The following is a 4,883-nucleotide window of genomic DNA, read 5'->3' as shown; positions in this document are numbered from 1 at the left end:
GTGCCATTGGCACAGGATAGAGCAGGGCTGTTGTGCATAGGGTCGCTATGAGTTGCAAATGACTCGACGGCACATAACAACAACAACAACAACAATATTTTGCATAAATTAAACCATATAAATTATAAATCTTTAGGTTTAATTTATTTTATCAAATGTTATGTTAATTAAAAACATCATTATTTTCTTTCTCTGATTTTGAACCACGCAGTTTCCTTACTCCCCCCCCCACTCTGTTTTGATGACCAAAAATGCTATGCATGATAGAGAGTACTTAAAATAGACTAGGAGAAATGGCACTGGAGGCTAAGCCTTCTGGTTAGCTAAGACAAAGGAGGAGGAAGTGTTGCAAGCCGATACTCATTATCCAAAGGTGGAATGTGAGAAGCATGAATGTAGGTAAATTGGATATTGTTAAGAGAGAAATGGAATGCATAAATATCCACATAGGAGGCACTGGAGAAATGAAATTGATTGGCATGGAACATTTTGAATCAAACAATCATATGATCTACTATTCTGGAAATGACATGGTGAGGAAAAACAGAGTCATATTCATAGTTAAAAAACCATTTCCAGATACATCTTGAAATACAATGTTGTGAGTGATAGGATAATATCCATACTTATACAATGATTCCCTGTCAATACCACCAACATTCAAATATATGCACCAATGAGAGCCAAAGAGGAAGAAATAGATGCTTTTTACCAACTTTTACAGTCAGAAATCAATCCAACATGTAACCAGGATGCACTAAAAAATGAGTGAGTGGAATGCAAAAGTTGAAAATGGAGAATAAGAATCAGTAGTCAGAAAACTGATCCTGGGCTTTATGACAGAAACGAAGCTGGACATAAAGGATACAATTTTATATAGTAAAATTAATTTTTGTACAGGTCTATTCTTTGAAAAATGCCTTTTACAAGAAACATAAATGTAGACTATATACATGAACCTCCCCTGATGGTCTGCACAAGAACCAGATTGATTATATCTGTGGAAAGATTCATTGGTGAAGCTCAATGTCAGCTGTGAAAACTAGAACAATTGCTGATTGTACAACAGTCCGTTCACTACTCATATGTAAGTTCAAATCTACAAAAATAAAAATCTGACCTTGAGTCTAGCCCATGTGAATACAGAAACCAGCTCATGAACAGGTTTGAAGCCCTGAATACTAATGAGTGAAGGCCCAATGAGCTGTGGGAAGATAATACTTAGAAACATTAAAAAAAATGGCCATGATTTTTTTCTTTGATTTTCTCATACTCCATTAAGTCAGATACAATTCACACATCATGTAATACACCTATATAAAGTAAATTTTAATTGTTTCATAAACTTATAAAATTGGAACAGTTAGTAAGGAAGACCAAAGAAGAACTGATTTATTTAAATTGTGCTGTCTGTGATAAATATCAAGTGTACCTTGGGCTGAATATACAATAAGAACATAAAAGACACAAGCATATGTGTCTTGTAAGAAGTCAGAGTGCTCTCTAGAAGCAGAGATGACAGACTTCATCACACATACTTGAGACATGTTATCAAGAAGTATCAGTCCTTGGAGAAAGACATCAAGCCTGGAATTGAAACAGAGGAAGATCCTCAACGAGGTGGGCTGACACAGTGACTGCAACAATGGCTTAAGCACAGCTGAAATTGTGTGGATCCGGTGGAGTTTCATTCTGTTGTATACAGGCTTGTTGCAGTCAGATTTAAAGGGCAGGTACAACTACCCCATCATTGTATATACACACTCCTAAAATTTAACATCTCAAGGATCTTAAATACTTGTGATCAGCCCCTAGGAAGGCAAATGATGTCCATCATTATCCCCAAGAGGCAAGTGATATCCATTACCAGTCAACAGAAACAAACAGCACAATAAGATCAGATTTTAGCCTAATTCAATGACCAGTGATAAAGATTTTTTGATGAAGCTCACTATCTTTAATAGTACTAACAAGAGGAAAAGAGAAAGGAGAGAGGCAGAGAGAGACAGAGAAATAAAAAGAAAAAAGGAAAGAAACATATTCTGATTGAGAGTCTTCCTAATGCATAGTAAACTTTGCAAAGGTCTCTGACCAAAATTTGATGCACCAAAGAATAGGCCAACAAGAACAGAGAAGACAAGCTCTAGGGAAAATGATCATAAAATCATGCAAACTCATTGAAACAGATGAGGGAGAGAACTGTTTAAAAGGGACATATGAATGGGTATTCTTGTCATTACAGAAGTCCAAAGTTAAGGCTGCAGAGTGGAGTGGACTTGGGGGAAGGGATTGCATAATAATGAAAGAGTTTTTCTTTTCAAGGAGAAAAGTTTATTGGGGCGGTGGGGGGGGGGTAGGGAGAAAAGTGCAACAATGAATGACTGGAAATAAGTCTCTGTAAATTTTCATTAAAATTAAAGAAAAAATCATGCAAACTTTATTTTATGGATAAAACATCTATTGAATATGGATTCACTAAAAAAAAGAACAATGAATGAACTTTACCCAAAGTAATCTAGTTTTAGTTATTGTGTCTTCAGAAGATTGTTTCGTATTTTTGGAGGTTTTCTAAGGAATTGAGAGATCTTTATTTTACAAATAAGGGGGGCTGGCTATGTCACAAGGACCACCTGATAACCTTATGAGGGAAAATAACATGATTTTGTCATACTAAATATAGACAAATGATTTATTTTATAGTTCACTTTTCCTATCTTTTCTCCTTAATATCTTGCAGTAACTAGCTTATAGTGAGTCTGCTTATTTTCCAAATGGATAAGTCTTCCTGTATGTACACAAATGAACTTATGGAAGAAACCCTGTGGTGGTCGATATGAGCTGTTGTGTCAGAGCTGACTCATAGTTGACCTTCCAGCAGGTTTCCATAGTCTGTGAATCATGGAGGAGTAGATTACCTATCTTTCTTACTTGAAGTTAGTCTATATGAAGCACATGCCTTTGAGTCAGCAGTGCAACTCCTGACCCACTCACTGGGTCACCAGAACTCCCTAGAAGAAACTCTTTGCTTTCATTTTTTTGAGTTTCTTTCGTGTAGATCATCCTACTGCTGATAATTATTTTAAAAAGTCTTGAACAAAACAACTATAAGATACCATCTCACCCCAGTCAGAATAGCAAAATTTAACAGAACAGCAAGAAACAAATGCTGGTGAGGTTGTAGAGAAACTGGAACCCTTATTCACTGTTGGTGGGAATGTAAACTGGTGCAACCACTGTGGAAGACTGTTTGGTGCTTTCTCAAAAAGTTGCAACTAAAGATACCATTTGACCCAGCAATTCCACTCCTGGGAATATACCCTAAAGAGACCATAAACGACATCCAAGTAGATATATGCAAACCCATGTTTATCATGGCTTTGTTCACAATAGCAAGGAGTTGGAAACAACCTAAGTGCCCATCAACAAATGAATGGATAGAGAAGCTGTGGTATATTCACACAATGGAATACGATGCCGCATTGAAAAACAAGGAATTCATGCAATACTATTCAAAACGGGTGACCTTGGAGGACATTATGCTTAGTGAAGTATCTCAGTTACAAAAGGACAAATAGTGCATAGTGCCACTGTTGTAAAACAGGGCTGAATTGGGGGTTGAGGGGAGACTGAGAAAGATGGGTTCAATAATGTATACTTCATTGAAACAGATGAGGGAGAAAACTATTTAAAAGAGATTTGTGATTAGGTATTTTTGTTATGACAGGAGGGTCAAATATGGGCCATTTCAACCCTCTGTACACAACAACAAGAACAGAGCGAAGTAGGGAAGGGGTAAAGGAAATGGGAAAGAACTGGCATTGATCTGCAAAGACAGGATTATGGTGGGCAGAGTTCAATGATGATTAATTTTATAAAACATACTGAATGGGAATGATTTTATGAAACACAATGTATATGAACTTTGTAAGCAAAATTAAAGATAAATTGATGCCTTTGAGTTGTGGTGCTGGAGAAGAGGATTGAACATACCTACCATGCACTGCCAAGAGAACTAACAGTTCTGTCCCGGAGAAGGTGAAGCCAAGCTGTTCCTTCGAGGCAAGGATTTTGAGGCTCGATCTCATATACTTTGTGCATGTTGCCAGGAGGGATCAGTCCTTGGAAAGGACATAATGATTGGAAGGGTGGAGGGACAGCATAGGAGAAGACCTTGGGTTAGAGGGATTGGATACATTGCCTGGGGTAATGAAGGTAGGTATGTCAGAGACCATGAGATTGGCTCAGGATAGAACAGGCTTCAGAGCTATTGTGCGTAAGTCGCTATTAGTCATGGCCGATGTGATTACACATAACACCAACAATGGAACATGATAAAAAAAGTACTCTGACAAGTTGGAAAATCTAGAGAAAATTAACAAATTCTTAGAAACTCAAGCCCCACCTAGACTGACACAAATGGAAATAGAACACTTGAATAGACTCATCATAAAAGAAGAAATTGAGCAGTTCGTGAAAAACAAAACCAAAACAAAATAGCCAACAGCTCTCAACAGATATGCCTCAGCCCAGATCACCATCAAATTCTATCAAACACTAATAGAGGATCTGTCACCAATTCTATGTAAAAGATTTAAAACTATAGAAAAAGAAAGAACACTTCCAGATTCATGTTACTAAATAAGTGTAACCCTGATACCAAAACCAGGTATAGAAACCACCAAAAAGTAAAGTTCTAGATTGATATCTGTCATTACCAAAGGGGCAAATTTTGTTTAAAAAAAAAAATCTTAGGGGAGCTCTGGTGGCCTAGTGGTAAGGAGCTGCAACTACAATCCCAGAGGCACACGTTTCAAATCCACCAGATGCTCTGCCGGGAAAAGGAGGGACAATCTCCTCCTGTACCAGTCAGATCTGATTTGACG

The sequence above is a fragment of the Elephantulus edwardii genome, unplaced genomic scaffold (genome assembly GCF_000299155.1).
Source record: "Elephantulus edwardii isolate Elephantulus edwardi_28Jun2011 unplaced genomic scaffold, EleEdw1.0 scaffold00044, whole genome shotgun sequence".
NCBI classification, from domain to species: Eukaryota; Metazoa; Chordata; class Mammalia; order Macroscelidea; family Macroscelididae; genus Elephantulus; species Elephantulus edwardii.
Note: the sequence above shows the minus strand (reverse complement) of the source record.